Below are 27,024 nucleotides of genomic sequence, written 5' to 3' on the forward strand. Positions count from 1 at the left end.
ATTTTTCTTCACACACTGTCTTGCTTTCCTTTTAGAGAGTATGAGGTTCTCTTTTCACAAGATGAAAAAAAGAAATAAATGAAAAGTTTAATATATACAGTTAGATTTCACTTTTTTTTTTTTCTTTCCATGCTAAACCCCACAAAAATCTAAAAATAGAAAACACAAAATATACAAAAAGAAACCAGACCTGAGTGCCCAAAGCATGGCTAACACTTTGTTGGATTTTTTTAGTTGGTATAATTGTCTGACAAACTCCCTAAAATTTCTGTCTCTTGGATAACTTTGGATAATCAAAAACTATAATTATACTACTACAAAATGCCTTTTTTTCCCTTCCACAGAAAAAGTGTATGCCAATTCTTTCACCATTAGTGCCTCTTTCCCCTCAGATGCACCAGTACAATGGCACAGATGCTGCCCATTAATTTTTTGGTAATCTGAATTCTTTCTTGACATATCCAATTTATCCATTAGGTCTAACAGTGGATTTCAATCTTTTAACCTGGCAGATGGAAATACATAATTAATTCTCAGAAGAATTAAAAAAATGTGTGTGGAGGGGTCTGATTACTGTTTCTAAAGTCTGCTTGGTACTCTCCAAATAAAAAGATACAGCTAGGAACAGCCAAACACACTCTGCCTAAAGTTAAATGAGTGACTCCTCTTCATTTTGATGGAGGCAGGAAAGGTCTCTACAGATAAGAAAAGTAAGAACAAGTTTTACCTCTACCTCTACCAAATTTCCCATGTGTTGCCCCAAAACTAGATTCCACTTGTCAGTGATCCAGGGTCGAGATACCTGCTGTAGAGCAGAACATTAACAGACCTTTTTACTCCGTATAAATGCTGAAGTATGCAGCTGTGATTGATTGCTTAAACACAGATTACATAATATAAGACTTATCGATTGAAGAAGAAACCACAGAGGATGTCTAAGTAGAAATAAATTAATTTCATCTGTCTCATTATTTTTATATCTAAACCAACATTAACAGATTTTAAAGAAACTACACAGTCCTTCTTATTTTAAATTATTTTCAGGTATATATGGTAAGATAAGTATCGTATATGAATAAATTGTCATGTCTTAAAATCTAAACCACATCAGCTAACTTTCACAGAAATGCAGTCTATCCAAGAATGAACCTTTGCTTTCCTAAAATGCCGAACAACCAGCATTTTAGGAGTATATTCTTTTGATTCACTGACATACCATAGTTAAATTGATAGGCATTTTGGCTGGAGACAGACTTCATGAACAGATTTATTTTTTCTTTTAATAATGCTTTGAAGTGCTGCTAATAAAACAGCCAATTAGAAAACTGCATTTTAGAAATAACACAGATAATTAGCCATTCCTTATAGCATCCTACCACTGTTATCATCTATGTAACTTCTGATATATAGTCAAGAATAAACTACTGAATTACAAACTGTAATTAAACAGTTATATTAACTTTCCAAAATGAATATATGTTACGAAATAAAGTTCAGTCACAGGAAAAAGAAGACTAAATCAACCAGGGCTAAACCAACCAGGTGCATTCCAGTTGAAAAGAAAATAAATTGGGACACTCCACACCCACACAGGGCAGTTTCTGAGCTCATCTTTAAACAAATCACAGTTCTATATATAGAAGACTTCCAACAAAAAGTATTTTATGGTGTCACGGAAGGAAGGAGTTTTACTAAGTAGTCTTGCTATTCAAATATCAGTACGGACTGTACCACACTGCTTGCACAAAACCCCATGAGATCAAGGACCCATAATGGTAGCTGCCGTGTGAAGAAAAGCCTGTATCTTAAGGAGCTTATCATCTAAGTAGACAGACTATAATCAGTATGGTATGAACACAGCCTGAACAGCATTTAAGCTTTTTTTTTTTTTTTTTTAAAGGTACATTACCCACAAAAAGGTGTTGGTGTGAAAGTAAATATGAATCTCAGTGTCCAGTCGATTATTCATGTGCTGTCTTTCAGTTTGCAGTACACAGTATAGAACAGTACTTCCTCCCATAAGCCTCAATTTTCATGAACTTTTAAGTTCCTTCTATGCTGCTTATTTCCTATAGTGAAGGACACTATTTTCCAAAATCTGACCTAATGTAAGCCTGTGCACTAAGCAATACAGGGCAGACTTACAAAAGAGCTCACAGTTGCTAAAAATGAAGAAAATTCAGAACTGCTCATATCCATAACTCTTTGTGGCACATAGGAATAATTTGGTGTTTAAATAATAATTACAACTTTGGAGTAAGAACTTAATTACTTGTTATAACCTTATTATTTACACATACATGGCATGCATGGTAAACTGTGCAACTGTGTGTTGAAATACGGCAGTGATTTCTCCACCCCAAAAGCTCACCAAGCAGCCATAGTAGTGGCTTTCCCCCTATGGAGAGTGGCTTTTATGCCATTTTTAGGGCTTTGATTACATAAAATCCCAACCATGGTAAACATACAGCATGCTCAGTGTGCTTACTGTAAGCCTTAATCCAGGTACGGAACGCCAATAGGAGTCATGTGCTGGCCCCAGGCTGATTATTTACCAAATTCAGGAGATATTAGCCATAGATCAAAACTAATTCGCCACTCCAGCCAGTTCCCCAGCGTTCCTACCAGACCACATCAATGTCAACAGATTATGATTCATTACAGCTTCATTCAGTAATGACTTTCCATGTAGAACAAGAGGAATGTGAAAGATTACTAACACATTCGGCCACTGATAGCCAAGGTTCTACATAACTCTTCATCTGACCTTAAAATCAGAGAGCAAGTCATCACAGTGAATGGTGTCATGACCTCAGTTCACACAGAAGTCACAGAATGAGGAATGGAGCCGATTGTAATACTGACATTTCTCAAAGGAAAAAGGGTTGTTGAATGTTTTAACTTCAATTGTGTAAAGCAAAAAAATATTCACTAATCAGAATTATATTTTGCAATCCTTGCTAACACTAAAAAAGGCTTAAACATATTACAGCAAGATACTTCACTGGCAATATGCTAAAAAATACGAAGAAGAAAAGAGATAAGAACTGCAGGTTTAGGTTTCCCGTAGATAATTGTGTTAATGCTGTCTGCATAATCCATGACAAATTAGGTTCAGCAAATTCTGACCTATCTCCAAATCTCAAAAGAGCAACCACCTACCATGCACAATTTAGTAAAACACTCTTCTTATGTTGATTTATATATAGAACAGTAGGTTGGATGGTCTTAAACATTTAAGTTTAGGCTTTTGATAAGTTCATATATCGAACAAATTATTTAACTGCCTGAAAAAAATTATTCAGAATTCATGTCTCAACTGGGATGGGATGACCCCCCCATTGTATGTGATAAACAATGGTAGAAGACAATTTTAACTCCAACAATTGCACTCTTTAAAGGCAAAATTAAAGTACACAATGAGAAAGCAGACCAGCCTGTATTTAGTTCTTCACAGTCATACAATTTCAGAAGTACTGTGTAGAGTGTTTTCTCACCATATAAGTGAGCCTGGCATCTGGGGTGAAGGTGTCTACCTGGACGGTAGCCAATGAGGTTTTAGATCTCATCAGGGAGAAGAGAATTTGCAACCTGGGCCTTCCACTTCCAGAGTAAGGGATCTAATCATTAGACTATTACATAAACAATATAGGCATGTGTGTGTGTGTGTGTATATATAGAGGCACATATATATGTATGTAAATGCCATCCTTAGGTGTCTTTTAAAAGGCAGAGCACACCACCTGTATCCCAAACAGCTATGCAAAGAGGTGAATCCTGACTCCTGGCTGTCTGCTTGCATCACACATTGAGGAGAGGGGCGAGTTTCAGCAGTAGGAGGATGTGCTGAGGATAGCAGAGGCATCCCCCACCCTGCACCACGTAGGGTGTTGTGGATTCTTCTCTGAGGTTCCCAAGTCTCCTTTCACAATGGAGATGGTAAATTTAGGATGGTAAGCTTCATTCTCAAGGACCAGTAGACCCAAGACAATAAAACAGAGTACTGCCAAACTCCATTCAGAAGCAGAAAGCAAGGAAATAAGAAAAATAAGCCACTTTGCAGCAGGACTCTCTGAGGCAATTTTGCATCTTATCTGAAAAGTCAGGGGAAAAAAAAAACCAAACCACACTATCTGAAGTCCTAGTTATTTATAGTTTATATTTACTATTTGCTCAGTAGAATAAATGTGCAGAGTACTACTGTGATAAGACATAAAAATGTTACTTGCTATACTGACATGAGCTCTAGTGAAAACTTTACAAATGGAAATAATGCTGCTAAATTTCTTTTATTTATGTTTCCAAGCCACTGTATTCCTATCTGCCATATCATTCTTCATGCCCTAAGATAGTCTGCTTCTTAAATTGCTTTTTATAGATTAAATAACTTTTCCCAGCAAATCACATGCTTTCAGCAAGTAAGCCATGCAAATGAAGCCAAAGGGGAGTGGTGTGCAGATCAGATGAAGGAGCGGGTCATTAGCAATTCCAGTTTAGCAACACTGAGGTCCACACTCCCATCTTCTGTCACTACATTCTGTATCTGACCAACCCGCTTCCCATCTCTCCCTCGGCGATACCTCTCTGTCCACATATCCTCTTTGTTCTTCCAAATCCTCACTATTCTTCATATCTCTCTACCCACTACCACCTGTCTCCCCTCTATATTCTTCCAAGCACTACTCTCATTGCACCACATTTTCTCTTCTTCAACTCGTCAATCCTACCGTAATGCCTCTTACGTCCCCATGAGTGGCAGACCCACCTACTTGTTCCCTGAGCTACTATCCTCCCTCATGTCCCCTTCTATATCATTTGATCTTGATGTGTTTGGCCATGGGAAGATAATCTAGACCTACTCTCTTCATGGATGACCACCAGGCTGGTCAGCCAGAAGGTGTATCTATGAGAGCTACCGGATCAGATCACACTCCACCTCCCAGAATAGCTAAAAAATCTGCCATACACTTGCATGTTGTGACAAGCTGCCCGAAATGATCAGACACGAGCTACTGATGTATCTTAAGGAAAATGGCAGCTCAGAGCATCCTACATTATCCAGCTAAGACCAAGCTTGATCTGCTGAAGCTGAAGTCCAAGATATCACCAGCCTAATTCTCTTGAATTACAGTAGGGATTTCCTAAGATGTCTGACAGCTGTATTCACTTCGCTTGTGTGAGTGGTTATGGCCAGACCCACCCTGTCCTTTTGGGAAGAACATGGACTTTGTCTTTTTTTTTTTTTTTTTTTTTTTTTTTCCCCCCTCTACCAGCTGTGGCATTTGAGTGGAATATGGCAAACTAACTGTTTCACCACCCTCTCAAAATTGTGACAGGTAAATTGTGATTAGGAGCCCTACCTAGCCTTGTTGACTCATAAATTATTTGATCTCCTAACATTTTGTTTTCCTTTCCTACCATACCTCACAAAATTGCCTATGCCTAAGACTGGCTTAAATCACTGCTGATGACTGGATTACTAATAAAGGGCATCACTTAGTAATGACATGATTCTGTTTTCTAAGGTTTTGGATGGGGATATATGCTTTTTAATATGGGATTATTTTTTTCACTGCAAAGAAATGTTAAATATTTGACCTCTGCCTTTTTTCCCACACCACTGCAATTATCAGAATGGTTATTTTTACATGTCATAGTTACGACTTTAAAAGTAACTATGTATCATACACAGACACATTCTGGAGCATATAAGTAAGGAGAGAAGGCCTAGTTTCAAAATTCACAGCTCCATTCTCACAGATTTATTGCCTAATTGGGCATAAATCCTAACATTCTCTGTGTCTTAGAATAAGAAGCTATATAGTTATACAAAGTGGTGAATAAAAAATGGTAATTCGGTGTGAAGATATGACTGCATGGGTAACAAGGTGAATATTCAAACAGTGCTCAGAATTGTTATTAGCATCACATTCTGGCTTCATAAGATCATTAGTGGAATACTGGGCTTGACTTTGGTGTCTGTATTTTAAGCAGATGTTGATAAATTAAAAAGAGTTCAAAAGGTGTACAGAAACAAGTGGAAAATGGGTGTTACTGACTAAAGTTCAGCTGTGTAGTTTGGATATAGAAGGTTAGGAAACAATTTAGTCTTCCTCTTCAGACATAGAGGGTATTTTTGATACTAGAGAGTTCTTTAATTTTCATTCAAATGCCTAACAAATGGAAGCTGAAGCTAGAAACATACTAGAAATAAAGAAGCTTTTTTAAGAGTTTGAATAATTAACTGTAGAACACTTCACCTATCATGAATTTCTCATCCCTTAAGGACCTTAAATCAAGATGGTGCATATTTCTAAAAGATAAGCTTGAACTAAAAAAAAAAAACCTACACAAAACCCCCAAAACTTATGGCCTTCATGAAAAAAACCCCATCTGTTAAAATTACATGGTGAGTATGAGGGGGTGTCAATTGTGTGATGGTAACAGTCTTGCCTAGGCTAAAAAACTATGAAACCTAAATAGACACATGCTACAAGTTGTATTGCAAGAAAGGCCAGACTCAATGAATTTACACTGATAAATCCACGTGTCCAGAATCAATGTCGCTGAATCTCTGGGCATGATCTTACACAGTCACCTAATATGTTACTGAGCAAAAGTAACCTTCACAGAAAAATTAGTATTGTTACAGTATGTCCTATACAGTCCTTTAAAAAAAAAAAAAAAGGCAAAGGAAATAAGAGGCTTTTAAATGTAGCTCTAAAATCATGTAATTGGTCAGAAAAATAAAAGCTGTTTCGGTTAAAGGTGGATCATATATTTTCTGTACTTTTTTAAAAAGGGGGGGGGGGGGAAATAATCACCCACTCCAGTAGCTTCTTCATCCCAGACTCAAGCAAACGTTTTCATGTCTTCTAAGACAATCAAGAGTAGTTGGCTAGAACTGAACAAGCAAGTTTTGCAGCCAGCTGCCTTAAGAGCATGGAAAGTCACTTGCAATGATCTCTCTCTGCCAGTTAATGTTACTGTGCAGCCTTAGGCTCCCACCAAATCGGCCACTGTAGCAGACGTCCAGGCAACTGATTGCGAGAATATTTGTCTCAATCTACTGCCTGACATAATGCCATACTCCTTTCCATACAGTACACAGAAGGTCATGATTATCTCCCTTTCCTTGACTAGACATTCCTGTAAAACATAGCACCAGCACAGTGAAGGCTCGTAGTTCAATACAGTGCTCAGGATGTCTGTCTGTATCTGCAGACTGTATCTGTCAGTCACTTGTGAGGGGAGAAGGTTTGTCCAAGAGACAAAGTCTCGCAGAAGCTGGAAGTGGATCACAAACACAAACCAGGTCAACTGCTGACTTTACCACATAAAATCACAGAATCATGCTGAACCAAAGTTAAAACCAAGTCCTTTGCTTTAGCTTTCCCACAATAACCTCTTAGCATGCCTCAGAAAACCCCACAAAAATATCAGCAGGTTTCAAAAGTAGAGAGCAAGTGGCTGAAGTATTATTACCCTTTCTGATATGTGGGAGACATTCAGATAATAACTCAAAACCTTCACCTCCTTCTTCTCCAAGTACAAAGGATTCTCTTTTGAATCATCCTGCTCTAACATAAACTTACAGCAACATGTATATAGCGTAAAAAAACCCCAAACAACAAAACCAACAACAAAAGCCTTACAAAAGTACTGCACTGCAGGCATGGTTCTTCCCTAGGGAGAGGATGAAAGAGCAACATGTGACAGATGTTTGTCGTGTCATTTTATATAGTATTCAAATGCACTCACAAACAATACTGATGAGAATGGTATAAAAACCTAAACAGACCAGACTAAAACAAAGTGTTACAAAAATAACACTTGAATAAGAACAAAAGGAATTAAATATAGACCAAGAAAGTGGTTTTAGGAAGCTTTGTTGATTTTTTATGTCAATTTAAAAAAAAGAATAAAGTCTATTTCAAGGACTCTCTCAAATCCCAAATTTGTCTCCATTATCTGCTGACTCAGAGACTTCACAAGACACTCTGGCTGGGAAACTGCAGGGGTTGCTTCCGACATAATATACTATTGATGTACCACTGAAGGATATAACACCACCATGAAACAGAGCATCCTCCCAGCCTGCAGGGTTTCTAGCTATTCTCTTATGATCCATACTTCCTCCCTGCAGCCAAAATCTCATTTTCCCTTATGTAAAACTCCTTTCTATACTAGTTTTAGAAACAGCAGATAAAAAGAATAAATAAAATACTCTCAGGGAAAGTGACTGAGCAGTGAAATGTCAGAGTGTAATGGATACCTGATCATATAGGCATATATTTCAACTATGAAGTGTAAAGAGAAGAAAGACACTCTAATAATTCATAGGCTCATATAAATATGTATGAAGGCAACTTAAAAAATTGTTCACCCAGTTTGGGCAGTATACATTTTAGCATGTGAACTACTGCACAGCAGTTGCACATGCTCCTATGGGGAAGACAGCACAAATGCTTTGATTTTTCAGGCTGCTGCTATCGACAGTGAAAGCATCATTCTTCAGTCTGAACTGGTTATTGGTATTCCATTCTAGACCTGAGATGCTTAAATCATTCTTCAAACATAAGCTGTTAAGCAGTCTAAGAAAAAAAAAAAAAATATCCTGTATAGCTATTTTATTTGTGTTCAGGTATTTGGAGTCTGCAATAATTAGATTAGGAGGTATCCTCAAACATTTCCAGATATACCTATCACATAAGAAAACAAAATTAAAATGTGGTCTACCTGCTGTTGCTAGAAAACAAAACAACTATCTGCCACCATAAACTTCTTCCTCACAGAGGTTCCACATCCATGAAATTTCATTCTCTTCAGTAGCCTGTGCTTTTGATCCCAGCATAAGAACTAATTTTCACAACACGTTCCCAAGTTTAAGAAGGTATTTCCACCAATTTCCCCATTTCTGCAAAAGTAAAAGTTTTACAACATAAGTCTTATACACAGCATTAAACAGACATCCTTTCCTAAGATGGTAGGACACAGCACAGAGGAACAGGACAGAAAAACATATCGCTAGCTAAGGGACTGAGGTGGATTCATGGTCTGAGCAACATGTGTGAAGGCAGAGGAACCAGCAAGTCCAAACCCACCCACTACGCACCCGTCCTGTTGTTCAAAGGGGTTTGGAGGGAGGAACGCACTGTGGAGGGCCACTACGTTGCTGGGGTTGGTGAACTCCCGGACATCACAGCTACTACAATCTCTACTACAGCAGTTCTGCAGAACAGAAAACAGGCATTCTTCCGTTAGCAAGAGATCCCCAAATAGGGAAACAAAAATACACACAAAAACCCCCTCATCAGTCATCATTAGGGGGTAGTGCTGTACCAACCAACTTAGCAAAAAGGTGGAAGCCAGATGGGTAAAAACTTCTTCCCCTCTCCGGCATCCATACATCCTCAGCGAACAAGCTGAAGAAAGGAGAGATCACCCAGTCAAACCACTGAAAAAAAAGAGATTCCTTCTGCTTTTCAAAGAGAAGCTCCACTCCACTTTTCTTTAATCCATTTAGGAATTAGAACTGGTTCATCCACATTCTTACATTTAATCATGAACATATTTAGGTTAGAACAAAAAAAAGGCTTCCCATTCGTAATCCCATATTAACACACACACTGGGGAATATCTGGAAAAGTCTGCTAGTGTATAAAGATGCAGCTGGCAAGTAAAGTTTTCTTAAGTGCCTAAACCACCTGAAAATCCCACTACCTGCTTTTACACCTTCCAGCACTAATCTTTAAAAATAGGGCTGATGGTCCTTGGCCAAGTAATCAACTAATCAAGTAATCAGGTAATCAAGGACTGCAAGATCATACCCTGATTCTGGAGCACTTCCTTAAGCTCCAAGGGGATTATCTGTTCCAGTTACTATCCAAAATGATTAAATCACATGATTCTGAGCACATCACAAAAAAGAAATCAAAACTCCTTTTTTCTGTACAAAACATTTTCACAACATGTGAATCAATACAACATATAAATGAGGTAAAATTTATCTTCAGTGGTCAGACAGGAGTATAGAGAAAGGGAGATTAATTTATTCTTTTACCATCCAGTAAAAAACCATCAAAACCAAGACATAAATTTAGGCTCTGCTTCTGTGTTCTCTTTATTGAAACTCATTCAAAATACACTTTCTAAAAAGTGCCTTTGAAAACTGATTTAGGTTTTTTAAACTCAAGTAATTTTAAGATTGTCAAAGTTAAAAATAATTCTTCCTGGCAACAATTTTGCAGATGAAGTTTGAATTTCTTGCAAAATTCCACCATGGAGTTATAAATGTAGATAATAATTTGGACTCTGACAGGCCTTTGACAATACTTCCCTATTTTATTCTTATGCATTAAAATCTAGCTATTTATTTATTGCTGTTAATAGGGTAATTTTACTTTTCTTCTGCACTGCTTTTACATTGTTGAGTGAATACTAATGCATATAGAGTTTATGAGGAATCATCTATGACCAAACAAAAGAAAGAATCTTACAGCCTGGATCAGACAAATAAAATAAAATAAAATAAAATAAAATAAAATAAAATAAAATAAAATAAAATAAAATAAAATAAAATAAAATAAAATAAAATAAAATAAAATAAAATAAAATAAAATAAAATAAAATAGTATTCAACTGCACAGAGATAAAAATTTATTGGGTCATCTTATCATGATACTGAAGGATCTAAATTTTGGTCTTCTCCGCACATGTATCTGTTATTAAAAGTAGATGTAGCTAATTTAAATTGATCTCCCCTTTTTTTCCCCCTAAAAAAAAGACGCAGACACCGAAACATGAAACTACTTTCTGGTTTGTGATGCCAACTTTTACATATTTTATTTTCATAGACTATTTCTGGTCATTCCAGAAATACAACATAGATATTTCCATTTATTAAAAAAAATACTTTATCTTTGTGTATCAGGTGGTCAAATGCAGCCTAGAGTGGCGGGGAGTACAAATTACTGGAAATTGCAGTAAATGTACGTGACAACTGCCATTGATACCTCTCAACCCTATCACATTTACCCATAATCTGCTGTTTTACAAAGGATCCACAAAGTTTCTGTATACATACGGTAACTGGGAGTTGCAGAAATTTTGTATTAATGGCTGTAGGAAAGAGAAGAACCTTACCATACATGCATTACAAAAACTATTGAGTTACTGTAGGGTGCACCAGATACACCCCAGTGACACCATTCTCTCCATGTGTACTCAGCACATGCAGCCCAGGGCTCCCCAGACCTGCCACCCTGGGCACTGTCCGTATCTGACATACCCACCTCTAGGCAGTGACCTATGGGAAAAGTATTTTTCTGTTTCATTCCCAATGCTCACACAGCAGCATCCACATCACGAAAGCCACCACGCGACCTTCCCAGCTGGAGGTGAGCTGCTCTGTTCATGGTATGAGAAATTCACACTTCTGCTCTGGATGTGTAGTATTACAAGTACCTTTCAACTTACCACTTCTCAAGTGTATTTACTCTGGGAAAATCAATGTGTTTCACCAAGAGCAAAAAGACTTGAATACACCATGGTGACTCAATTATTTATGAGGAATGTAAAAAAAAAAAAAAAAAAAAGACACAAATTCTCAGTTCCTCTTCACATTATCCGTTATTTGTCTTTTCCATAAAGACAAAAAATATATTTTCAAATATGTATGGCCACTTCCCTTTCCCCTTCTGTAAACACTGATTCTTATTTTATATGTGTATACAATGAAGAAATAAAATGAAATGCTTCCAACCCTTGAAGAAGGTACTCTGCAGAAATGAAGACCCGTATATTACTGAGTAGAATTAAACAGCACCAAATGCAATGAACTGGTAAAATGTTCAACTAGCTCTTTTAAATAAATAAATTAATGAAAATCACACAACTAAATCATGCACCAGAAGACAATAGAAAACAGAATCACTAATAACCCTACCAGTTTTAGTTCATACACTGGAACCCCAGAGAACAAAAGACAGTTGTGATGTTGACTGAGGTCAAGTTTCATTTATTGTCAATACATGACAAGCTTCGGCCTCAATCCCCAGTGATCATCAGCACTCGACAGTCCCACAGCTCTCTCTGGGTCCCCCAGATCATAAAATCATCTGAGGAATCCAACACTGTGCTAACCAAGTAATGAAGCCTTATTCTCTTAGAGGAAGTTTCAAAAGGACTATTGTATTTCAATGATTTCCTACTCCCTTAGGTCCTTATGAAATCCCAGTCTTGGTGTGTTTTTTCAATGTTCTATGGTCTCGGCTGCCCAAAATTTTAATACGATTTTCAAAAAAAAACATTAGATGTCCATATTTCCTAGTGAGATTAATGATGATTCAGAGAAGCTATGAAAACCATCTATTTAATCCATTTTCATCTATGGTAAAATCCATTTCAACCCAACTTCAGTACTCCACTTTAGCAAACGGATTTAGTTCTTTGATACCAGAGCTTGCTATCCAAAAATATCAAGCACCCATAAATCAAGCACCAATAAAAGTGAGAATTGCTCAACTTTTAATAAAAACAAACGATTAAGACATTTTTTCCAAAAAATACAAAATACTCCCAATTTCTGAGGTAAATCTCAGCTAGGATCGTCAAAAAATATTTTCAGTTTCAAGTGGGCTTTAATAAATTTGATTGGGTAAAATTCTTAGTTATCATATACTTTACTCTTTCATTTACTATATATAGCTAAATTATTTGTCTTTCATTCTAGATAATCTTGATAGTAATTTTAACTACCCCATGAATTAACCTGTAGAAGAGCTTCTTATTACTGCTAAATTTAAGGGTTTGTATTAGAGCATATTAGAAAGTGCTCATCTGATAAAATTAGAATTATAAAAATGCTCTCAAGGCTTATACAGCTGCTTAACAAAATCTACCTATTTACCTGCATCACAGCTGATGGGGCATTTTTAAAACCCAAATCTGACAAGAGAGTTTGAATTTAAAAAAAAAAAAAAAAAAAAAAAGCACAGTATTGCTTTGTTCCCAGATAATGTGATCATGATATCAACCTTAAGCAAAGGCTTCACCTACAAACTGCTTTATCAGCCACTGTGATGTAGCCACCTAACTGAGTTTCTTTTCCAGTTCTTAAGTCAGCTGTGATGTGGTACTGATCCATTCTCCATACAGTTTTGCCACAGTAATTTACCATTTAGTGTTTAAAAAAAATGCAAATACGTTTCTATAATGTATGTATTGACTAAGAGCTTGAGCTGAGGAAATGCAACTGGACTTGATAGTATCATCCACCTCAATTGTTTTGTGGGCAGCAGATTACACAAAACTAAAGATGATGAAAACTTACAATACTGCTTCTTGGTTTATATGTGAATGACATGAATATTTGATAGGTTAAGATATTTGTAGTTGTGTAGAAAGATGGAATCAAAGATCACTTCAAGCCAGAGTTCAGCTTTTCATGCTTCAGAAGAATGAACAACAAATCCTTCTCCCACAACTCCTCATACTGGTCGTTATGATAAATAATAAAACAGAAATATAAAGCAGAAATATGGAGTGCCTGAAAGTTAATGTTCTGGTGGATAATAGTTTGCTATGCATCAAAGCCAAACATTTAGGTCCTTTTTACACAATATAGGGAATTCAATCTAACTTATGAGGGATAAATAAAAACGAAAAAAAAAATTGAAAATAACTATCTTAAATAAACTCAGATACTGCCTCTGCAAATGGAATAATGAGACCCTCTAGTACCTTAAAAAACAAAGTGGAGCATATTGTGTTTTCAGTTTTGTCCATGAATCCAGAGCAGTTTCACAGCAGATTTAATCACAGTTTACAATGTCTTAACTGACAGCAGGTTTTGTCCCCAAACTGTAGGTAAAAATCTCCACATAGAAATAATCTATTTCAGCATGTTTACATCTTATATTTGTTTAGGCAGGCGAATTCTTTTCCTTTAAAGGAACTGTTCTTTCAAGAGTATCCAAATAAACAAACCATAGTTTTGCAAAATCATGTTGAGGCAAAAGAAAAGAAGACGATACCCTGTCTTACCTGACGTCTGAGAACAATAAACCCCAGCCCTGGAATCTAAAATACCTAGCTTCCTAACAAATCCTAAACAGTTTGAAAGCGCATAAAAGAATCAGTATCTTCAGAAAAAATACCGAAATTCAATGTCTTTCATATAAAACAGAAAGATCAAGAGAGTAACTTTTTTTTTTTTTTTTCTTTTCAAAGCCACCTTCATTTGGAATCAAGTTTAAAACTTGGTTGTGTAGGGGGGCCTTATCCTTCCATTATCCGGTGTGCACCTAGTGATCCCAAATTTTACTGAAATACTGCAAACACCTGTAGGATTTGGGCAATTAAAATCCAGCAAACACAAATCACAGGCTAAATCTAGTTACCTTTAGTATTGACTCTGAGATCAGGATTTGTGTAACTCTGTTTACTTTCAGTGCTGCCTCTGCAACAAACAAAAGAACGGCCACAAGTATGAATTCAGATGAAAATGAAGTCCAAAAGCTCAGAAAAGCAAAGAAATATAATGCAGAAAGTAGATTCCTTATATAAAGAAATAAAACAGACAAATCACAGAATGATAAAAATGTAGAATAATAACAAAGCAACACAGAGATGTATTTTTGGCCAGATATCTTCCAAAGCGTTCACATAACCTCAGGAGAAAAATCTAGTGCAAAGATAATAATCACAAACAACATTAACTTCTACTACTACAGTTCTGTTGGCAAGTAAGCAACTAAATTGTCTGGAACTGCCCCGGAGCCCAAATATTTGGCCATAGGTATTAAATAAATGCTTAAATAAAACCTTCAGCACACATGCTACCTGGTGAAAGGAGGAGGATAATGCACTTGTGAGCAGCCTCCTCACCTCTCCCAGCTAGAAAAGAGAAACTATCCTCTGGAAAGTAGTAATAGCAGAAAAGACACTTCTCAGCTAAGGGAAAAGCCCATATTTGTCATGCAGCTGAAAAAAAAAAAAGATCACTGACGATTAGAGTCTCAGAAAACTGATAGAGGAAACATCTTCAGCCAGTGCATTGTATGTAGAGAAAATGAACAAATACACACTTGAACCAGGAAAAAAAAAAATCTCTTATTTACACAAGATCTGATTTATCTTTCAGAGTACAGTTTTCAAGGATCAGGTCAACGTTGAATAATTAGCAATTACACGTCTCTAAGTCATATTAGTATGCTACTCTTACTACTATTGCAGATAAATGCATTACAATTATTTATTGAATTACCCTCAGAACATCTTTCTGAGGGACAGACCTATTATTTGTTTAACACTCTATATGATTTTATTATCACTGGGGAATGAAGGCAGACACACTGAGAAATTTATCTGAGGTTTCTAGAGAACTACCCAGAGCCCAGAACTCTTGACTGCTTGCCCATTGTCTAACCTATTTAAATATCTTAAAATCTATATCACCACACATTTCAAACACCTCATTGAAAATACTGAAGCTACCTGTATATTTGTCACTTGAAAACAGGTAACGAACACAATGCTGACATTATCATATCTGAGTGTGGTATCAAACAAGATGTATCACAAACTGCTGTTCTTTTGTCGTGATTATAATATAGAGACCCCTTTACATATACAGAGGCATATAAATAACTACAAAAGTGAGCTTTCAAAAAGCGATGTACAGATCTGTCTTAGTATGGTAAGGAGTGGTTCCGCAGCCTACTGCCAACCCTTCTTCCATCACCACCAAAGCCCCCAGACAGGACTGGCACTGCTCTCCCCGCCAGCAGCAGCCGGCCCTGCCAAGGCCACCCTGACCCCCACGCAGAAGCACCCCGGTTCCCTTCACCTGCCCGCATGGCTGCTGAGCTACAGCACACGTCCCCTGCCTCCACCAGCCACAAGCTAAGCACTGACATCAGGTTTTTAAAGCGTCATGTCACCTGTAATTGCTTAATATTGGTTTTAAATTATGGAGTCTCCCAACCTTCTTATAAATGCTATAAATTTTTATTTTAACTTCCCTTCTGTTTGTTCTTTTTTCTCTCAGGGTTTGTTGTTTGGAGTTGAGGGTTTTTTTTTGAGGGGGTACTTTATATCTTTACTCCTTGAGACACCATCTTTATCAATACTGAGCTCTTCAGGAGCTACATCCATTAAATGTCAGGGATGGCAACAACATAATACTTCATATATTGAGTATTCTGGCATTTGAGCTATAGAATAAAACATATTTAAAACACAGGGTAGAAGTGTGAAAAGAGCTAAGAGCTCCAACATCTTTGAAACACAGTGGGATTATGCACATAACTCCTTTCAAATTACAGGATTTAAGACTGTGATACAGAAGAGTGTTTATCTGATCTATACTGAACATATTCCAAAATACTAGTAAGGACCCAAACACGTAGAACTGGGGAGTCGCTCTGGATCTGTTTTGACATAGTAGAGAAACCTCTTCTGCTAGTAAAATGAAAAAATGAAAAAAAACATACCCTAAATCAGAAAACAGCCACAAAAAGAGGACATTTTACATATATAACATGCTCAACAAAACTTGGATGAAAACACAGATTTTAGTTTTCATTGGAAAATTCTTGATTCTCTTGGTTTAAATCAAATTCTTAATGTTACTTTAACCATTTATACATTAAACATACAGTTATTCCAAGCCTTTTTGTTATACAGATCCATAAAACTTGGGAGGAACATAAAATTTTTTATAGACCAAGTACATTTATTTCCTCTGCTGAGCTGCATTATAATGTATGATGAAGGACAACAACAGCTTTAATGAGCTGTTAAGATGAGACTTTTCAACTAAAATCTGCATGTCGATTCTGGCTTGCAAGGCACCAGGGAGGAGCCTGCCAAGGGCACTGGCCACCGCCCCACTTCCAAAGCCTGTGGGATGTGCAGCCTAGCAGGGGGGAAGAGGCACAGCAAAGAGCTCATCATGGATAAAGCCCTTTGGGCCAGCAAGGTGGCTGACTTGATGCAAAGCCAAAGCCTGAGCGCTGGGCTCCAGCAGCAGGTGGGTACATGCAACAGGGTCAGGTCAGGGCAGCACTTCTTTTCAATACTTGGCATGAAGCCCTTGGTGGATTCTCCCTCTTTAGGTGCCAATCTGACTGGAAGGGATGTTCGAAGAAAGGGGAGAGGGGAGGGAAGCAAAGTACCTCTCCAGAGATGGGCAGCAGGAACGGTGGGGAGGCAGTTGTCCCAGGGCTAAGAGCACAAGTCCCCTTCATCCCCCACAGTTTTCACAAGGACAAGGGCTGGAACCAACTCCTTGGGGAGAACAACCTCACTCCCTTCTTCCCTCCTGTAGTCAGGATTAGGGAGCAGCTCCAGGCCTCTCCCAACTCCTAGGCTGGAGTGTAGCGCAGCCCTTCCTGTGCATTGGAGCCAGGGCTCTGAAGGCAGGACATCTCCAGTTCTCAGTGAAACTTTCCAGCTCTTACATTAGATACTGTCCCTCTTAAAAAACAACTGGAGAGTCCTATGCTAGGATATGTAATCTGAAAAGATGGAAATTCTCATGCAGTAGCACCAGCACTGCAGACTGATAAATCTGTATAGCCTGTTAAGCATCTGGATGGAAATACTCAGCACTGTCTTCCACTCCTCTTTTTTCCCTCTTTCCTCACTTTGCTTTGCTGGCCAGATTATTCTTTGTATTTATAATAAGCAATTACATAAATACTTCGCAAACCTTTCTGAAAATCAAGACAATCCAAAATTTCCTTGTTTCATAAACAGTAGTAAGACAGAAACAAATTACAGGAGTTGCTTGTGGACAGCTTTAGCAGGCAAAACTCAATTATAAACCTTTAAAATACAGCTCTAACACATGGAAATGCAAGATCTACAAACAGTCAATTGGCAATTCTCCTACAAGAGAAATGCCAAATATTCCACACTGTACTGTGAACTTGATAATACTGATATGAAATTGCCCTGAGTAGTTGATATTGGCACATGGAAATAAAGCAAAGCTCAGCAAGACACATGAAATTCATGCATTTCCAATGTAATTCCAACCAGTATTGCATAAATCAGCATGGGCATGTAATTCTTGGCTGTCTTGTTTAACATAAGCGAAGCAGAAATTATGTGTTGTTGCAGGTGCTTTGCAAGCAAACATGACATCCAGCCGATTGTTAACAGACCAACTTTTTTTCAAAGGAAAATGAGCTGAAGGAAGATCTCCAAACTGCCTAATAAAAAAAACCCAGGTGGAAGTAGTTATGGCCACTCCTGAGCTGGAGCAGCCAAAAGCGACTGCGTGAAGTCAGGATGGCACTGGAAACAGGCTGCCCTAGGACAACGAGGAGCAGGCTCCAGCAGGCTCGTGAAGCATTGCTGGGGATGACAGTCACTTCCACTTCCAGCTGGGCCAGTTGCTGGGCTGTCCAGCATGGGCAGCTCCATTTGGCTCAGATGTTCTAAGAAATGTGTATCTCACCTGGAAAGCTACAGAACACCTGCAAGTTATGCTGAGAAATCTGCAGTTCCTAGCCAAAGTTAAACTCTAAAGTTATGTGACCTGAAATATTGTTAATCAAGTTGATTATTTCATTTTCCAAATGTAGGAGTTTATTTGTTTCTTATACAAAGCCTCAAATGTGTAAAATACCTTTAGTACGTAAAGATGGAGCCTCTCTGATACAAGTCTCTTTTACTTTTGAAGATATGTTTTACATTAAATTCAAAGCATTCAGAGCAGTTAAACAGCCCTTGCAATGTGCAGGTTAGAGCAGCAAGGGGCAAAAAAAGGGTCAGAAAAAAATCTGGTATTTGTAAAGTCATCTATACTGTATAATAAAATTCAACCATTTGATTTAGAAAATAATTACTGCAAATTCAATAGATGTGTTCTTCATAACAAAAATATTAAAATATCAATTTAAAATATAAAGGGGGATCCTTGACTTGCAGACCTGGGTGAACCATCTCGGTTGTGGTTTTTTTCCCCTCTCTTCTCTGCTGCCCCTCTGAAAAATTCCAGTGTAAATCATGCATTGCAGGCTCACCCTCCCTAACCGCAGGCTGTTAGGAGACATAAGTATCTGTAGCTGCCAGCCCAAGGGGAAAACGAATTTTTAAAAGCCTATAGACACAGAGGCTAGGCTATTCCTGGATTTGATCAGAAATTGCCTCTCAGCAGTGACACACAACACTGTTTTCAGGCAAAACATGAATAAACATGTACATAAACTTTTCACTAAGAGCAATACCACACTAGTTCTGTGATCCATCAGATCTCAGAAGATAAACATGATGAGATGTGGTTAGCTTTTGCTAGGAAAACTTCCGAACAGGAATTTAAAAACTGTAACTAGTTGGTGATTGAGTAGATGGCACTCCTCAGTGTGCATAACTCATGCCCAAGCAGTGTGGCAGGGAGCACCTCCTCTCAAGTTAGATAGATACAACTAACCTGAGAAAGACTGCTCAGAAAACAAGGATTCTGCTTTAAAAAAAAAAAAAATAAAAATTGAAGGGTTGTCATTTGGTTTCATTTTGTGCTTTTAAAAAATAAAACTGTGGAGAAAGAAGGAAATCTTTTCAAATAGTAGTTGAGGAATTCCTACCCAAGTGTAGCCCTGCACCAAGGGACACTGGAGATTACTCTGTGAACCTGCTCCACAGGATAGTCTCCAAGTCAGATTAGGAGCCCATTCCAGTTACCTGCTTGCAAGTGTGTCTTCACAGACAGCTTTATGGTGCCCCGTATGACATTCCCAGAGGGAAAGCTCTGGTTCCCTAACACCCAGGTGGCTATTCACTCCTCACTAGTCTGGTTTGGAATTTGGTTGGGCCCAGCAGTCTGTGAAGCTACAGCTACCCCATCCTTCTGATGACACATATGTACAAGAAAAAACTCAGTATTCTCTAGTGCAGGATAACCCCAGCACCCTTCAAACACAGGTATTTTCATCTCCTGCTACAAGGACACCCGGCATGCCTGAACAGCCTGATCACTGGCTGAATTCAGCACGGTGAAGAGCTGGTGATGGTCCTGGGAGGCGAATGATCCCCGTGCTATTCTGTCAAGTACAGAACCTTTTCTTTACGAGTGTATGGATTGTTAACTCCGGTGCCTAAGCCAAAATCCAGCTCATCTCACCTATTCCCTGGTGATCCCGACTGCACAGAACATTACACTTTTTCTGCACAAAATGTTACATAATATCGCCATGCACTGCCAACCAGGTGCCCTTTTTCAGAAGAAAATTGTCAGCTTTTTCAAGGTTTCCTTTGCCCTTAGCAGTACAAATGACTGCACCTGTAAAAAACCTTGATGAATTAATGCAAACACAGGAAAACAGTGTTCTCATGATCAATTTCAGGATCGAAGTCCTACCAACGAGGGGTGCTGTACAGTGAACACTACTATGTGGTTGTCAAAAGGAGACATGAGTTTCTTCATCAGTTCAGGTATTCATAATCTGCTGCACTGGCTTGTGCCAGTTTTAGGTAAAAGTACTGTGAGGCATAAAAGGGAATCAAAAAAAGATTGCAGAACTTCAGCTGGATATCATCCCTAATGTTATGCAACTCCTTTCTCCCAAAAAAAGAAGGGTGGATTCAGCATGACCTAAACCTTGTTGCCCGTACAAGGCAAAATCCTACTCTGATCCCTCACTGATCATCTCTTTAACTCTACACAGGCCCCAGGCACAGACAGAGGAGGACAGGGAGACCTAGAGGATCCTCATGGTGAAAAGTGCTCCAGCAGCTCAGACAGATATTCCTCACACCGCGTAAGTGCTAGGGAGTCCTCCCACCCTTTCCTTCATGCCAGCCTCTCCAAGGAGAGTGGAAGGGAAGAGCTTCTAATGAGAAATGAGAAACTGATGCCAAGGAGAAGGAGGTGAAAGCACAGAGATACCAGTTACTCTCCACAGAGGGACAAAAGCAGAGAGCTACAAAGTGTAATCTTTGGTGTCGCTGCAACTGAAATGGCCTTAACGGAGAACTGCCTAGGATTACCACATGTACTCATAACATCAGGACAGACTCCCTTCTCTGTGATGCCTCAGTAATTTGGAAGGATGTCACCTCACAACTCTAAACCATAGACCTAACTTTTTTCAAGTTGGGCTAAATCTACGATTCTGCCAATAACCCCACCCAGTTTGGGTCAAAAGATGGCAATGTCAAGGCTCTGAAAGAAGCCATCATCCAGCAAAGCTGATCAGCAATCTGAACTCCCCCAGCATTGTGAAAAGAGAGAGGTTCCCACTGGGGTTTTAATTGCTATTTTGTACATGTCACTTGCAAACCAAACTTTGCCTGTGGTAAAATTTTTTTAAGACTTCTCATATTTCCAAAACAAATTAGTAGTTTTTAAAAACAAAAATAAAAGGGAAAAAAAATAAACACCCTAAAAGCCCACACACAAATTATTTATAATTTGCCACTCAGCAGGCAGGAGCTTTAACAGGTCAGACTAATTTTAATAAATCTCATACGCTGTGGTTGATGTACCTACATGTCCAATTAGCACTGCAAACAAACATAAATATCTAATTAAAATATATAAATGTATATTACTTTGGTTTCCTACATTTTACCACTTCAAATACATTTCTGAAATGCATTTTATTTTAGGAGACAACACTCTATCACACTCTCTCCTCTGTACAGACCTTTGCATGCTTGTGCTGCTTTCTTATTGACAAAGCTTCTGCTTTACACGGGATTTGTCATGGAATTTAAAATAAATACCTACAAAAATATTTTACTCAAGCAATCAATAGAAATCCTCATTGAACAGGAGAGGGGTTTTTTTTTCAGTTTGTTTGCCTTTACTTCAACGCAGTACTGCTTGTATAGACTTTTAAATTACATTGCAGGGTTCTTCACTCTGTTATTGATTGATCTGAGAGTTTTGGCAAGTCATTTCACCACCATGCAGTTCTGTCTCTTCCCACCTATCTGCTGTGTCTAATTAGCCTTTATAAACCCTTTGGGGCAGTGACTCTTTCTCACTACCTGCTTGTAGTACCTGTCTCCATGCGCTCTGATTTCAGTTGTCCTGACAGTCAGGTAATAATAACATTCATGTTTTAAGAAATTAATTTTTTTAATAATAAAAAAAAAAAAAAACCTAAGCAATTCCAGAGCCAGTTCTATTGGTAAAAATACATATTTAGATAGATATTTTCTTTCTAAAAAGCTAGACAGGCTTTAAATAACATTTTAAAAGCCTATAAAATGACAGCACACATGATGAAAATATAATCACTACGACTATGAAAATCAGCCATTTCCCAAGAGTTTTTAAGAACATTATCTCATAGCTTAAATGAGACCAAAGATGTGAGGAAGTTTTACGTAGTCTCAGCTTCCCTCCCCACACTGAACTTCACGAAGTTGGTGAGGACATCAGGGGCAAATTCCTGTTGGGGGGAATCTGAATAAGCATGTTTTGTAAAGGATTTTTAGAATCTGGAAGCTATTCAGCTCGTTGAATAACAAGAGTAATATTAATGTCTAGAGGGATGCATTTGAAGACTTCTGTTTTAATGTCTCAGCTGCAAATCCCTTTCCCAGCAGCATCCTTCTCACTCACTGGCCAACAGCATGAAGACATGGAGGGAGGAATTCTGCAGCTAACTGCAACCAGTTCCTACAGCAATTGGTGAGAAAGTTTCTTATTACTTACTAGAAATCTACTGAATATTGACCCGAAAGAACACTACTGGATCCCAATTGGATGTGCTACACTTCCTCAGAGAAAGTGATACTGCTCTGGTCACATTCAGGAGGTGCTTTCTCATGTATGCAAAAAGAAATCTTCAGTTTCTCCAACTTTTACATTCAGAAACATTAATTTTCTTAGCCTTAAAACACACACATGGATATGAATCGCTATCAAGGCAAAGCAGCTGTTATATTTCTGCAAGTCAGATTAACTATACGCAAACCCCTACAATACTTCACACATATTTAAGGAGACATTTTAAGTTTTATGGGTTCATCTGTTCTAAAGAGTATTTCAGTACGTACTACAGGCATAACATAAAAACTCAACATAAATATGAATCCAGAAGCCCTTTTAATTCATATTTCAATTACTTATAATTTTAATTAAGAAAACCCAACATCTTGATTTTATTTTCCCAACAAAACCTCCAGTGCTGCGATGCATTCTTTTCCTGAAATCTTTTATGCTATTTTTACTGGAAAATGACTAAATAGAGTGAGTGTTGAAAAAGCTTTTTACTGGCTTATCAGAAATTCCAGTAATTCTTCTAGAAGTTTACAGGGGGGAAATGTTCCTCCACAAGTAAATGGAGCAGATAAAAAGAAAAAACTGAATTCTTTGGGAAATTTATTCTTTGTATACAGTACAGCTATGTTTTTTTGAACAGGCTTAAGTAGCAGTACCTGTAATGGAAAGACCATGAGACAATAGACCAGTGCTACCAAACTGGTAGCTGCACATTAGTCATAACTAGATATTTTCTCTTAAATCACATTGTTCAACTTCTATCCACATTACAGCTTACATTACCAGGACTGAAATGTTGTCATTTTGAGTTACAGATCCTATGTTAAAATTATACAGAATATTTCCAATATCTATTACTAGGAAAGTAATTATGGCTTCCTCTGAATTTAATGTGAATACTTCCTTACATTGCTGTAGGAAACTAGAGACTCCCAACTTGAAACTGTCATGCTAGTAGCTCTAACAAAAAGGCAGTTCCTCTCAGGTTTCAGACTGTGCATGAGACAACAGGCAGATATAACAAACCCATGTGAAAACAGAAATCAGAAATACCAGCAAATACAATCACTGTCAGTATAATGAACAGAAGTCATAGATCACCACCTAGTAAGTGCAGAGTAGGCATCTCAGCTGAGCTGAGCTTCAAGGAGAGTTTTGCAAAAGAATAGTGCAGTGGCCATGCAGGGAATTTGCGGGGTAATTAGACTTACCTAACCAAAGCACATGTCAGTTTAACCTGTAAAAGTGTTCACCTCCCACCTCACTCAGCTGCAAGGGTTTAGCAGCTGCTGCCTTTCCCACTCCACAGATCGCACTTCAATGATGGAGCACTTAGGTGCTCTATTAGCTTATTAAATTTGCAACAGGACTCAGCAACACTTTGAAATACAAAATGCTGTTCTTATAAAAATACAAGGACAGAGAATTAAAATATAATGGGATTAATTCTTGTTTATACTAACATACCATTTTGGAAGCGTAAGATAGGCTTATGTGACATTTATTAACACAGGCTTAGCACAAAGAAGGACTTAGTAAGGAAATAATAGAAACTAACAACCATTTAATTTCATTCTAGTTAAAGAACTAGCCATGTGAATGCAACACTTTAGAAACTATTCAGTGTAGCTCACACGAGATCCAAATAGGACTGTTCCTCAGTTTTCAATCTGAGTTTAAAATCAAGCAAACAACAAGTGTTTGTGTTGTAAGAATTTACATGTGAAACAGATGTCCTGGAATGAGATTGATGCCCTAATTTTGTTTCCTTTCAGATTCTGTAGCATGAGTTAGGTGTGGTTTTATAAAATAGATACCTTTTATCAGAAATATGCAGATTAATTCATGATTGCCAGGAAGGAAACAAAGCTGGAAGAATTATTTTTTTTATTATTTTAAAAACCTCACCATATTATGTGCAATTTAACAAATCATATTCCACATTTTATCCTGATAAATGCAAGGACAATGCAAGATATGAAGATACCAAGATTAAATAAGTAAGTAATAAAAGATGATTTGTACTTGTTTTCAGGAAGGATCTCCACTCTGGAGTACTAATATTACATTAACACAACTACACAATTTGCTAGTATAGTGTACAAAATTTTGGTCATTATATTCTTACTATTATTTTCCAGTTGTAGTGCTATTCATAGAGAATCTATCAACACTAGTCATAACTGTAAAATCTATTTCTAGGTGGGTTTTTTTTTTTTTTCTGCATACTGAGGACACAGTATTTCTCCTACGTTTTTAAAACCAAACAAACTCACTATGACTCTGCAGATAGTGAGTGATCCCAATTTTGTCCTCAGTGTCTGACCTAACAGACTTCCAAAGGAAAACCCTGGTCCCCAGTATGATAATCTGGGAACTCTGTGAACAATTTAATAATTCTGGATAATTCAATCAAATGACTGCCACCATTGGCTATAGAGACTGCCATATGTTGTCAAGGCTGTGTCACGTATCTCCCAGACCAGGGACAATGGGAGATTGTTATACCAGGCTTGCTCCCATCAGAACAAGAATGATCTGGAATCATGGAATGCCAAAATCTGGGTCAAAACAAGTTTCTGCATGCTTTCTGAAGTAAATTCAAGCACAGAGGGTAGGAATATCTCACTGACAGAATAAAGTACTTGGTGCTAATGCCAGACCTGAAAGATGTACTACTTGAAACAGTCAGGGTGAATTCCAGGGACACAGGAAGCCTTGTACAAAGATGCTTCAGTAGCAGAAAAGCTGTGGAGCAGGCAAGAAAGAAGGACACTGGTGGCAGGTAGGGCTCTATGGTTTGTAAGAAAGGAAAGATATATGGGAGAGCTCCTTGAAGTACACTGATCTGAACCAAGGATGATTCATGAGAAAAATGTGACGTAGAAATGTAAGGAGGCATTGTTTCACCTATGGATTTTTTTGTGGTAGTATAATCACCCTGTTTCGTCTGCAAACCATAAAATACATGCATGCTTTGTTTTTTCTTCCTTTTTCACACAGTCTTAAACAGCTGAACTGTGACCCTTGCTTCCCAAGGTCAGATGTCTGAAAAGAAAGGTGTAGAAGTTACTTAAGTGTTTGTGGGCCAGCATTACTTCTGAAGGTCAGTGACCCCACAACAATTTCGGTAGCAGAGAAGGAGGATGCAAAAATGAGCCAGGGAGGTCAAGGTGCCACCTCAGCAGCGAGGGACCCAGCACACAGTTCAGGCATGATGGTAACTAAACAGTACCTGGTAAATCTCTGGTTTTGTAGGACTGTCACACACATACAAAAATCAACCTACACAAATATGTGTTTCTTCCCCAGTCTCAAGGGGCACCACTGTTTCACCCTGCTTTGGTGAGAACTTGGGACAGAAACACAGATGCATTAAGAACAACTCGTGATTCAGCTAAAGAAGAAGGAATATAATTTTTTCATTTGAATGAGTCAATTGTGGGTACTTTAGAGGGCCAGCTTTAACCCAGCATTCTCCTGGAGAAACTGGCAGCTCAAGGCTTGGAAAGGCATACCCTCTGCTGGGTAGAAGGAGTGGCTGGATGGCCGGGCCCAGAGTTGTGCTGAATGGAGTTAAATCCAGTTGGTGGCTGGTCACAAATGGTGCTCCCCAGGGCTCAGTACTGGGGCCAGTTCTCTTTAATATCTTTATTGGTGATCTGGCTGAGAGGGAATTGAGTGTACCCTCTATAAGTCTGCAGACAACACCAAGTTGGGCCAAAGTGTTGACCTGCTTGAGGATAGGAAGGCTCCACAGAGGTATCTGGACAGGCTGGAGCGATGGGCTGAGGCCAACTGGATGAGGTTCAACACGGCTCAGTGCCGGGTCCTGCACTTGGGTCACATCAATCCTATGCAATACTACAGACCTGGGGAAGAGTGCCTGGAAAGCTGCCTGGCAGAGAAGTTCCCAGTGGTGCTGGTTGACAGTGGCTAAATATGAGCTGGCTGGCCAAGAAGGCCAGTAGCATCCTGTCTTGTATCAGGCCAGCAGCACTAGGGAAGCAGTCATCACTTTGCACCTGGCACTCGTGAGGCTGCACTCCAAATACCATGTTCAGTTTTGAGCGCCTCACTATAAGAAAGACATTGAAGTGCTGGAGAGTGTCCAAAGAAGGGCAACAAAGCTGGTGAAGGGTCTAGAGCACAAGTCTTATGAGAAACAGCTGAAGGAACTGAGGTTTAGTTTGGAGAAAAGGAGGCTGAGGGGGATACCTTACCTCTCTCTACAACTACCTGAAAGGACGTTGTAGTGAGGTGGGTGTTGGTCTCTT

Source organism: Athene cunicularia, assembly GCF_003259725.1.
Source record: "Athene cunicularia isolate RWA chromosome 1 unlocalized genomic scaffold, athCun1 chr1_part2, whole genome shotgun sequence".
Taxonomy (NCBI): Eukaryota; Metazoa; Chordata; class Aves; order Strigiformes; family Strigidae; genus Athene; species Athene cunicularia.